The sequence below is a fragment of the Pogoniulus pusillus genome, chromosome 19 (genome assembly GCF_015220805.1).
Source record: "Pogoniulus pusillus isolate bPogPus1 chromosome 19, bPogPus1.pri, whole genome shotgun sequence".
NCBI classification, from domain to species: domain Eukaryota; kingdom Metazoa; phylum Chordata; class Aves; order Piciformes; family Lybiidae; genus Pogoniulus; species Pogoniulus pusillus.
The window spans coordinates 20,043,481-20,055,683 of NC_087282.1; the positions used below are offsets into that span (position 1 = coordinate 20,043,481).

At 42.8% G+C, this 12,203-nt stretch overlaps 1 protein-coding gene across 4 annotated transcripts in view; it reads right to left on the reverse strand.

The window, feature by feature from the left end:
* Positions 1-12,203, reverse strand: part of AFF2 (ALF transcription elongation factor 2) — a 357,624-nt gene that overhangs the window by 97,725 nt on the left and 247,696 nt on the right. The gene's annotated exons all lie outside the window — the stretch shown is intronic.

The window sequence follows — 12,203 nt, forward strand, 5'->3', positions numbered from 1 at the left end:
GGGCTGAATCTACTCTTAGCAAAGTCAGAGGAAAAACTATTTCAATTCAACATCAGCAAAATCAGATCTGTGATGAGTAAACTGATGAATACTCTATGTACTAATCCTTCTGAGTGATGCTGGCTGAGAATAAATGACTTTCGGATTCATTCATCATAAAGTCTAGCAGACAGCTCCTCTTTCATGTGTTCTTTCATTTACACATTGTCTCATGGTGATTAGCCCATATATACCATATGCTTTTATAAGTAAAAAATGGAAAGGAAATGCAGCTCTTAGAGATAAAACTAGAAAGCAAGTCCTTCATGTTTCTAGACCACCACTTTTTAAGGCTGATATCAATCCCCACCTTATCAAACTGAGAATGCAAAGCGAAGAATAGGAAGTGGGAATTTTCCAAGCTGATAATTAATATCCCATTTTTCTTATTTTTAAATACAGAGAAATCTCACAGGTCTGCTCCCTGACTTTGATTACAGGGGAAGGAAACTCCTAAAGGTGTGGCTGTCCCAATGCCTCCTTCCTTTCTCTGGGCAGAAGAAAGCATTGAGTACTCCCTATTTGTTTGTAACCCAAAACCTGGGTATGGCAAAACACACAGGCTAAGAAACTATACTATATGTTGTCACAGCTATGCAGGAAAGGTCTTCTTTCAAGATCTGTCTACCTAGAGAGACAGAGACACAACTACTAACCCCCCAATACACTCCAGTACAGTTTCCCATGTATGAATGGTTTTATCTAGTGGTCCCCCTCAGAGCTGACACTCCTTTGGGCACGCTCCTGCCTCACACCCATCTTTTCACCTTGACAAATTCTCTTATCACAGGAAGACATATGAATGAATGGGCACATCTCGCCCAGATCTGCTGTGACAGCCACTAAAATTGCTGAGTTTCCTTTCTCCCAGCCTGAGCTCCTTTACCCACGGCAGGAGGCTTGCAAATTGCAATTACTGTTTCCTTTCTACCTTGATGGAGACTGAAGTCTATGATTTTTTATTGTTAACCTCTAAATAACTGCAGCAATCAATGGATGTTCTGTTACGAAGTTGGGAGGGTTTTTTTGTTTTTGTTGGAAGAGTACCAGTAAATCACAGAAGCCTCCTGGTATAAGGAGTTTTAAAGAGAGGACACTAATCCTAATGTGGAAATATCAAAAGGTTTGAAGCCCTGCTAGTGCTCTTAAAAAAAAAAAAAGACAAAGTGCAAGGAGATCTTTAAACCGGTTTGTAAGTCATCTGTCTTTCAGTGACCTCTGTTGTCGGGCAGCTCAGTGGTTACAAAGTATCTGGACACATAACTACTAGTCATTAATGTCTTGATAAATGGCAGATGCCTCTCTGTAATATGGGAACCCATAAAAGTATGACTGTAGCATGGATAAAGAATCTTCTAGAAGTAAGAATTTGTGGTGGGTTGACCTTGGCTGGATGCCAGGTGCCCACCAAAGCTGCTCTATTACTCTGTTCCTCAGCTGGGTGGGGAAAAGAAAATATAATGAAAGGCTGATGGGTTAAAATAAGAACAAGGAGAGATCTCCTGGAAATCAGTGTCACAGGCAAACACATGCAACTTGGGGAAACGAGTTTATTACCAACCCAATCAGAGTAGGGTGATGAGAAATAAACCCACATTTTAAAACCACCTTCCCTCCACACCTCCCTTCTTCCTGGGCTTAACTTTTTCCTCAATTTCTCTACCTTCTTCCCCTCAGCAGCACAATAAGATGGGAAATAGGGGTTGCAGTCAGTTCACCACATTGTCTGTGCTGCTCCTTCTTCCTCTCACTCTTCCTCTGGCCCAGCATGGGGTCCTTTCCCTGAGAACAGTCCTTCACAAACTGCCCCATTGTGGGGTCCCCCTTCCTCAGGGTGCAGCCCTTCAGGAACAGACTGCTCCAGGATAGGTCCCCATACGGTCACAAGCCCTGTCAGCAAACCTGCTCCAGTGTGGGCTCCTCTCTTCGCAGAGTCACAAGTCCTGCCAGGACCTTGCTCCACTGTGGACTCTCCATGGCATTACAGTGTATACACCTGCTTCAGCATGGGAATCTCCATGGGCTGCATGGAGACAGCTTGTCTCATCATGGTCTTCACAGGCTGCGGTGGAATCGCTGCTTCAATACCTGAAGCACTTTCTCTACCTTCTCCTTCACTGACCATGGTGCCTGTGGAAATGTTTCACATTCTTGTTCCTCTGTCCAGCTGCTGCTGTGCAGCACTTTTACCCTCTTCTTAAACAGGCTATCCCAGAGGAACTACCACTGTCACTGATGGGCTTGGCCTTGGCCAGTGGAGGGTCCTTCTTGGAGCCAGCTGGCATTGGCTGTCAGAAATAGGGAAAGGTTCTGGCATCTTCTCAGCAGAAGCCACCTCTTCTACCCTCCTCCCCTGGATACCAAAACCTTGCCGTGCAAACTTAAAACAGTCTTTTTCAGGAAAAACTAATCTTCAGAGGCCTGGACTTGGGTGATGAACAGGAACTTTTAATGCTGTTTATCTAGCAGACACATTCATTTGTTTCCCCAGTGTCAGTACTTGCTGTGCCATTCTCAATGTATTGCTGCACCTCGATCTATGTGCAGTCCCAGATCCTTATCTGCAAGTCTCATTACACACCAGAAGGACAATACCCCCAGGAAACCAAGACCATCTTCACACAGGGCTACACCGTTCTGATTCTTAACTCTAATTCAATCTCACACTCCTACTTTTAAACCTACATCTAACTTTTAATGTGTAAATTATCCACTGCTTTCAGCAGCACTGCTACATAATGCGTGCCATTATTATTTTTTAAGGCAGATATAAGAAGACATAATGCAATGGATCTATTCATGAATGAAGCCCAGAGTGGTGTTTTTGCATTCCAGCAGCTACCCCCCCCCCCCCCCCCCCCCTATTTTTTTTTTAATGCAGAAATAAACCAAGGAGGACAAACTAAATCCCATATTGGATAAATGGAGAGAACAAAGAAGAAAACATAAAAAAGATAAATGAATACACTTACTAAACTAACCAAACAGCCATCTGAAATTGCTGATTAATAACTGTCCTCACCCAGCCTACACTGCAGGCACTAACAAATACAGAAAGTGCAAGACATGTTTATTGAATATTGAAAAATATAAAACGGATATAAAACATGATTAGTAGGAAGGACAACTGTTAGAGTTGGTCTCAGATAAACTAAATTTGCAGGATTTATGAGTTCACTTCAAGAGACTAATGGATGTTTAGACAACTAGAGAGAAGGAAAAAAATTGGATTTTGGTATTTCTTTAGCAGTTCCAAGCTTATCACTTGGAGTATATAATTCTTCTTAGCCTGTTCTGCTAAAGAATAATAGGACGACCCATTCGGCTTCAAAACTCAAAGGTTAAACAACTAAACCACCCAGCTTCTAAAATGCATCACACTCTCCTGGCAGATGGAATAATTAAAGAGAAACTGAGTATGGTATCAACAATAAATACATGGTAGCTGGAGAAGTGGGGGAATAAATTAAAAACACACAGTATGTGCAAATGAAGGTAGAGTGCTAAAGAGTTTGAATAACCTGCTCCCAGAGGACACTGGTTAGAAGAGGCAGTATTTTATGGAAAGCAGAGAACGAGATTGTCTGCCACTATTTTAAACTGTGTTTAACATACTGAAGACATGGGTCACAGTAGCTTGTACTGCTTAATGTATCTATTAACTCTCATTTATAAGCAAGTAGCATCTGATCACACTCAAAGCCCAAGAAGGGCTTTCGGAGATTGTCAGCAACCTTAATGCAAGGTGACTATTTCACTATCACACCTAGAGAGGTAACTCATTTTGGCTTCAAAGCCCTGAGACAGAAGAGCTCTGTATCTACAGCTCTCTCAAATCATCTGGATGGTTTGAATGTGAAATCAGGCCCTCTTGAGTGAGCAATCCCTGTAAATATGCATATCATCTATTTGGCTTTATGTAATTGTTAACCCAGACTGGAGATTACAAGGTGTATTTGTTATGAAGATCAGTCCAGCTGTTAATAAAGGCCAATTTGGTGGATATGCTAAAGTTACAATGAATACTGTCAATGAGGGCAAATCAAAGAGAAAACTGCCTGTATCAGAAAGCTATCTCCACAAGTGTCATGGATTCATTTCATTTCCTATTCTTCTCTGACCCAGCTGACATTATTATTGAATATACATGTACTTGTTTGTCTTTTCATCCATAGCTAATGCAAAACACCACTTTAGGGAAAGAATGGGATTAAGTAGGATTTTTTATTTCATTATTAGAGCAATGCCATTTACTCTGACAGATGAAGTTGTGTCAGCACATTTATTATAATCTGCAACTTTCAGAGGTTTATAATTTGGAATGTGAAATTATTGTGAGGCAGAAACGTCAGGACAAAGCACCACATTTATCTGTAGTGTAAGTAGGGGCAATCTCATTGACTGACTACAATACCCACTTCCTCCAGGGATGAATCAGCTCCCAAAGCAGATTGTTCCTACATCACAAATTTAACTAGACAAATGGCTGAATGAGGGCTTTATTAGGATGAGTTCTGTAGAAGTCTTACCAGAAATAGTAGCAAGAAAATATTATTTTTAGGAGTCTTCAACTTGTACCAAGCCTCAGAAGATGATGAGATGGCCCAAAATGAGAACAATCTATTTCTATAGTAGTATATCATGACTTTAGCATAGCAAGCTGAATTTTTATCTTCTGTCTTTGCATCTTCATACACATTCCACAAATATAAATTAAAAATCTGCCACAATAATAAACCAGTTTAAACATCATCAGAAGCACCTCCGTGTCTGTTCTCCTAACAGTTCATATCCAAAGATGAAGCAAGTCCCACTAATGCTTCTTTTTCTCAGTGGGACAGATTCTGTTTTATACCTTTTCCCTTGAATGAGTCATCTTGAGTGAGTCACAGAGTCCTTCCAGCCACTCCCAGTAACACTGAGCAGGAGTTACTCAGTTAAAATCTAAGCCTAAGCACATTTTTTTCTCTGCTTCAGAGAAGTAATGAAAAGCGAGAGGTTAAAGCTGCAGAGCAAGATAACATAGGACTTGATGAGTCTTTTAGGGCCACTGAAACAGATTTTCCCACCCATCAGTGTTGGGAGGAGCAAAGGCAGCAGAACCTCAATTCAGCTCTAGGCTGAAACTTACTGGGGTGACACCCATCTCAGCTGCATCACACTGAAATGGGATTGTATCCCATTCTGACTGTTTTGCTGAGCACATGTTTTGTGCTGGTTTGGGATCCTGTGAATGAGCAAGTGAGAAGCTGATTAGAAGATGTGAGATAATCTCCTCTCTGAAAAAAAAATCACATTATCACAATACAACTCAATTTCACATGTTTTTACAGGAGGCTCTCTGATCTTCTTGGAGGAGTGTTCTCACAGCTCAACAGCCTTTTTCTCCTTTTTTTTTTGGTTTCATATTTAGTTTTTAAAAGTAACTCTTGGATTGCCAACAAACTTCTGTGACTGCTATGCACTTCGTCCTTCTCTGGTTGTGTAGGTCTGTGAAGGGAATACATTGTGTGTATAATAAGATGTTATAGGTTTGGTGAGATGGCTTCATCAAGGAGAAGGCTCTTAAAAAGCAACCTAAATAGGATGAGGTTCTGCACTTCTAATTTGCTCATTTCACCACCGCACTGGAGCTCTACTCAGGTGTAAAAAAAAAGTCTTGTGGGAATGAAAAAGATGAAGAAAAGGGAAGAGGGAGCTGCAAGCAAACAGCAAAGGGAATACTGGGCAATTCCCTAATCCTGAGCTGCCCAGAAAATTAACTCAAGTCATGTCAAACCACATTTGTACAAAATGCATATCCCATCTGGGTCATATCACAACAAACACAAACGTTGCTTCTGCAAGAAGGGAAACAGGCAATCATTTTAAAGCAGGCCTGCAGACATGCCATTCTTTTCTTGCCAGGTTTGGCTCTGGTAAAATGGGAATGGGATTCTTGCTCCTCAAAACATTTAAGTCATTTGTTTTTTTTAGGTCTGTAACATTGTCCTTGCAACCTCAATGGGCAAACTACACTTCTGTCTCACTAGAGAGGTAGGATGTATTGCTTAAATTTGGCTGAAAAGGTAGGGATGAAACTGTGCTTAGTGACACAGAAGACAAAACAAAGTGCTGATAAGGAGACAGTGCCTGGTACAGGAAACATACAGAGGATGTGAGTGCTCTCCAAGGAAAGAGATCTCTCCTGCTTCAGTCTGCCACCGACAGAAAAGGACCATTTTAAATGGAGGTTTGTGTGATTTAGATTGGAACAGCATGTGCAAAACTAGTTATTCTGTTCAATATTGAAGAGAGAGCTTAGACTTATAGCAAATTTCACTTGTGATACTTAATAAGACTTAAATCCAGAACAGGCAGGAATCAAATAAGTGTCTTTGAAGTGAAAAAAGTAGTACATTGCCATCCTGAGCTACGAAGCCCTTGTTACACTGCAGCAATACCTATGTGGAGGGAACACTGTACATACAAATAGTGCCTGTCACTGAGATGCTCCATTTTCTGCCCCTGAGCTTTCATGGGACTAAGGCCATCAGTTCAACACAATCTATGCCAGTTTACCCTGTGGACTTCACACCAAACTTGTTTTTCATTTTCCTAGTGTATTTCTCTGTAGTACATAAGGCTTCTCCGAGAGTGGTAACTCAAAAGGTATCATGCAAATGACAAACTGTATAATGGAATTCAGCTGTACTTTGAGAATGTGTTGCACACACTGGAGCACAATTTTATCCTTTATCATGGGGGGAGAAGGGAGCCTATGTGTGTGAAAACATCTAACAATAGATTTCCCCAGAGAAGTTCATAATGCAGTGGACAGGAAAACTGGGGAAATAAAAATAAATGGCAGAGTAATTCCAAAGGAAAAAAAGAAGGTATTTTGTTTGGAAACATCCCATTGATAAATCTGGAAACCTGATACTCATTCTTTTACTGAAATGTTGAATTCATCTTTAAAACGTTTCCTCTGAGATATTGTGAGTTACAGCACAAGAGAATGTCCTAAGATTAAATGGAATTTACAAGCACCATTTAGCTTAATAGTCGAGGCCACTTGTCCAGCAATTTTATACATACTTAAATACAGTTTATTATTTTTTTCCTTCTCCTTTTCCACCATTGTCTTTCATTACATTCTTGCCCATCATGAGGTCAGTCTGGCAACTTTTATGTACAGGAGTAACTTCTACCCATTCAAATACTTTCAGTAGTCTGAATAGGACTAATTTGCCTAAGGCATAGATCAGTTCCTCAGCCTCTGGTCTGAAACTGCCTCCCCTTGGAAAGAACTGAAGTCAGGTTTTATGTCTTCACAAGCAAGTTGCATGTGAGCAGCAGAGGTACTTGGTCTCTTCTCTCCCACAAGAGAAGGCACACATTAGCCTCCTAACACAGTCAGCCTCCCTCTGGCCCAGCTGATGGAGAAAGAAGACTTTGTCAGAAACACTGTTTTTTGTTGTCACACTCAGCCTGCCTTAGTGTTCCTGGCACCATATTAGTAATTAGTGTAATTACAGCTGGTGAGAGAGAAGTAACCCCTGTGGTTATCTATTAGGTACCTCACAATCAGAGACTGCACTTCATTACTCATCTCTCCATATCATCTCTTAATTTCAAAAGGATTAAGCAAAATTAATTCTTTCACTAGAAGAAATTCTTTATGTAGCCATCCATTAATCTCTACATATAAAAAGCTCTTCCAGGCAACTGAAATATTAAGTTGCTACTAAGTGCATTATAACTACTGCTCTGTTGACAGGCATTTTGCTTTTCATTAAAGCTGAGGCAAGAACTTTGGGAGGAAGGAGAAACCTGCTGCCAAATTTTATCTATATATTACAAAGTGTAGATGGAAATCTGTATGCTTAACATGAATAATACTGCAACATATCCAATACCTTCACACTCATATTGAGGTCCAATTCTGCTTCAAAAGACACTTCTAATAGAATGGGAGCAGACTTGGGTCAGAATATTTTAAACAGTGTAATAAGCAGTTTAAAAAGTCCAAAAAGGCAGCATCTGTTCCCAGCTCATGAGTTGATACTTTTGTCTTAACACTAATATCACCATTCATGCCTTCTATCTAGAAAAGTACAGTCACTGTTGCATGTATCTCCCTTGCCACCCAACGACTTCCCAGCAATATCTCTTTGGCATAGCTTGAGAATGATCTATCATTGAAGGGGAAAAAAAAAGAGGGGGAGGGGAGGAGGGAGAGGAAGGAAGGCCAATGAGAGAAAGAGAAGAGAGACAAGAAGTATGGGTCCAGGAAAAATACAGGGAGGCACTAATAACCATTACCCAAAATGCCAGTGTGAGGCTTGTATTCTTCAAGCTTTTGAAGAGTAAAAATGAGGACATCACCTTTTTTAGTGGGCCAAATTCTGCCAGCATGCACAAAGCTTCTACTGTTTTCCCTTTGATCACTGCAGTGGCTGATACAATTCTGAGTTCTGTTATTTATCAACAGCAATACATAGTCCAAGAGCCACTTCTGTGATACACACTCATTTCCAGCATGCTCCACATGAAAAACACCTGCTTACTGCAACCATACTTGATTAGAACTGTCTCCTAGCCAGAACACCAGTATTTTCTCTGGTAAACAACCCTTCACTTGGTATATTTACAAACAAAGGCTTTGGGAACTCAGCACACTGTTAAACAATGGCTTGGATGGCAACACTCTGTGCTGGGTTAGGAACTGGCTGGAGGGCTGGACCCAGAGAGTGGTGGTGAATGGTGCCACATCCAGCTGGCAGCTGTCACTAGTGGTGTCCCTCAGGGATCAGTGCTGGGCCCCATCCTCTTTAACATCTTCATAGATGATCTGGATGAGGGCATCGAGTCAGTCATCAGCAAGTTTGCAGATGACACCAAGCTGGGGGCAGATGTGGCTGGGTTGGAGGGCAGAAGGGCTCTGCAGTGGGACCTTGACCACCTGGACAGATGGGCAGAGTCCAATGGGATGGGGTTCAATAGCTCCAAGTGCAGGGTGCTGCACTTTGGCCACAGCAACCCCATGCAGAGATACAGGCTGGGGTCAGAGTGGCTGAGAGCAGCCAGACAGAGAGGGATCTGGGGGTGCTGAGTGATACCTGCCTGAACATGAGCCAGCAGTGTGCCCAGGTGGCCAAGAGAGCCAGTGGCATCCTGGCCTGCATCAGGAATGGTGTGGTCAGCAGGAGCAGGGAGGTCATTCTGCCCCTGTACTCTGCACTGGTTAGACCACACCTTGAGTCCTGTGTTCAGTTCTGGGCCCCCCAGTTTAGGAGGGACATTGAGATGCTTGAGTGTGTCCAGAGAAGGGCAACGAGGCTGATGAGAGGCCTCGAGCACAGCCCTACGAGGAGAGGCTGAGGGAGCTGGGATTGGTTAGCCTGGAGAAGAGGAGGCTCAGGGGAGACCTTATTGCTGTCTACAACTACCTGAGGCGTGGTTGTGGCCAGGAGGAGGTTGCTCTCTTCTCTCAGGTGGCCAGCACCAGAACAAGAGAACACAGCCTCAAGCTGTGCCAGGGGAAATTTAGGCTTGAGGTGAGGAGAAAGTTCTTCCCTGAGAGAGTCATTGGACACTGGAATGGGCTGCCCGGGGAGGTGGTGGAGTCGTCGTCCCTGGAGCTGTTCAAGGCAGGCTTGGATGTGGCACTTGGTGCCATGGTCTGGCCTTGAGCTCTGTGGTAAAGGGTTGGACTTGATGATCTGTGAGGTCTCTTCCAACCCTGATGATACTGTGATACTGTGATACTGTGATAATTCTACAGTAACTTACAAAGATGACTTTAAATAATCATGCCTGAAAACATATTTAACAGAGTAGTTGAACAGGAAATGACTAACATAGGACTGGCTCATCTATCTAATGTTCTACAGTACATATGGAAGGACATTATTTTTATTCGTTGATCATGTTCTTTTATTTTACTCCTTTTTTTTTAATCCAGTAGCAAAGTGAGTCCTTCAAGGAGATGTTTTATAGCTGTCAGTACAAACATGACATTCACAGATCTTTGTACATGGTTTCCCCTCACAGAGACTAATGCTGTACCTGAAGAGCAGAATTCTTTTGTTTCTGCTGGTTGTAAGTGGGTTGTGTCTGGTAAATCTTATGTTTTTTTAACCTGGTCTACAGTGGAAGAGGCTTTTGTGTTCATGCAAACAAAATCCTGTGAAAATCCCCTAAAAAGCAAAAATAGAAAAGGGGAAAAGAGAAAGCAGAGGTGGAAGAAGAGGGAGAAAACACCAAAGGCAAACTAAACCCAAGTATCTCATTGTGCTTCTGTAGATTAGCTACTTATACAATCATAGAATCAACCAGGTGGGAAGAGACTCCCAAGATCATCCAGTCCAACCTCTCACCCAGCCCTATCCAATCAACTAGATCATGGCACTAAGTGCCTCATCCAGTCTCTTCTTTTGAACACCTCCAGGAATGGCAACTCCACCACCTCCCTGGGCAGCCCATTCCAATGCCAATCACTCTCTCTGTGAAGAACTTCCTCCTAACATCCAGCCTATACCTCCCCTGGCACAACTTGAGACTGTGTCCCTTGTTCTATTGCTGGTTGCCTAGGAGAAGAGGCCAACCCCCACCTGGCTATGACCTCCCTTCAGGTAGTTGTAGACAGCAATGAGCTCTGCCCTGAGCCTCCTCTGCTGCAGGCTGCACACCCCCAGCTCCCTCAGCCTCTCCTCACAGGGCTGTGCTCCAGCCCCTCACCAGCTTTGTCGCCCTCCTGTGGACACATTCCAGTATCTCAACTTCTCTCTTGAAATGAGGAGCCCAGAACTGGACACAGGACTCAAGATGTGGTCTGACCAGTGCTGAGTACAGGGGCAGAATAACCTCCCTTGTCCTACTGGCCACACTGCTCCTGGTACAGGCCAGGATGCCATTGGCTCTCTTGGCCACCTGGGCACCCTGCTCGCTCATGTTCAGCTCCTATCTACCAGCACCCCCAGCTTCTCTTCTGCCTGGCTGCCCTCCGGCCACCCTGTCCCCAGCCTGTAGTGCTGCTTGGGGTTGTTGTGGCCAAAGTGTGGCACACTTGTGGCAGCCTTGTTTTGAAGAAAAAATGGAAGGGATAGGAAAGGAATAGAGACATGATGTTGTCTTCCTGATACAAAGCAGATTTTAATTCAGTAGAAATAACTTTTTTTTGAGTGATAATTAGAAGTTTACTCAAATTGTACATTCTTCTCTAACATAAGGAAACTTGAAAAATCCTAACATGAACTCAAGAGAACCTCTAAAGCTCAGGCACTATTGGGATCCACTCATCTCTTCAGAGAAAGGATAGAGTATTTGGCAAGAAGCAAGCTGTGTGGTCAGTGTCCTTGTATTCTAAAGAGCTTAGTGTTCACTGTGAGTGGACCCTAACTACTCAGATGAGTGGAGGAATGGCAACAAAGGCTCTCCAAAAATGACCTCAGGTTGAGATGTTTTGTGTCCCTGGGGTCAATTTGTCCTTAAGAATGACTCGTTGGGGATGAGTGTCCTGTAACCCAGTAGAGGGTTCTGGCTCAGTGCAAATGACCAGCAACTTCATCAAACTCTAAATGACTTGTTCAAAAGGAAGACTCAAGTTGTCTAACAAAGACTGGTAGAAGGAGGTCTTCCAGTGGCAGACATTGAAACAGCAATGCAATGCAACGCAGATATGATATGGTTTTTAGTGATGTGTTAGCCTACGGAGAACGGAAGCCTTAGCTTCAGAAACAGTGTTTGCTCATATTTGTCACATGCCAGTTTTAAACAGTGAGTTAAGCTTAGCACTTGACTTAAAGAGAGCCTGTCAGGGTTACATATTACCAAAGCAGGATTCCAAACAGTGGATGCAATTCCTGTGTACAGGCCTGGAGACGGTGCCACAGTAAATAGAGCAGGGGTTGGCCACAGAGATGATGAGCAAGTACCAGAGTACAGACGAGAGAAGGGATTGTGTTTTTCAGCGCTGCAAAGACATTACACCCTTATGAAATATACTGGTGAAGCATGCATTGTCTATGAGGTAGTTCAAAGTTATCAATCAGCAAAAAATCCCTTAGGAAGCAAAGACACAGTGATCCTGGGGAAGGTGAGCCTCATTTTCACTGCCCTAAGTTTCTGGTCTGTTTTCAAATCCACTTCTGTAGCTGTAAAATCCTACATCGAGAATCCAC